A 279-nucleotide genomic window follows, 5' to 3' on the forward strand; every position below is an offset into this window, starting at 1 on the left:
CACTAACATGAAGGAAAACCTCTGTTACATATAATTATGTAATTAATATACATTAAATGATAGTATATATTCCTTAACCAATCGAATTGGCTCAAGGGCAAACACCAACAATCTCCCACTTTTACTTGAGTCAATTGCTAACGTATCCAATATCAAACTTTTTTGCTTAGCAATTGCGTCTCTACTAGGTCAACTCAAATTGCAATATGTGAGAATATGTTAATTTACATATTTGACAATCTCCATTGTCATAATCAAAATACTAATTTAGATCACAAT

Source organism: Theobroma umbraticum, unplaced genomic scaffold, assembly GCF_002168275.2.
Source record: "Theobroma umbraticum cultivar Fairchild unplaced genomic scaffold, ASM216827v3 scaffold_12.1, whole genome shotgun sequence".
NCBI classification, from domain to species: Eukaryota; Viridiplantae; Streptophyta; class Magnoliopsida; order Malvales; family Malvaceae; genus Theobroma; species Theobroma umbraticum.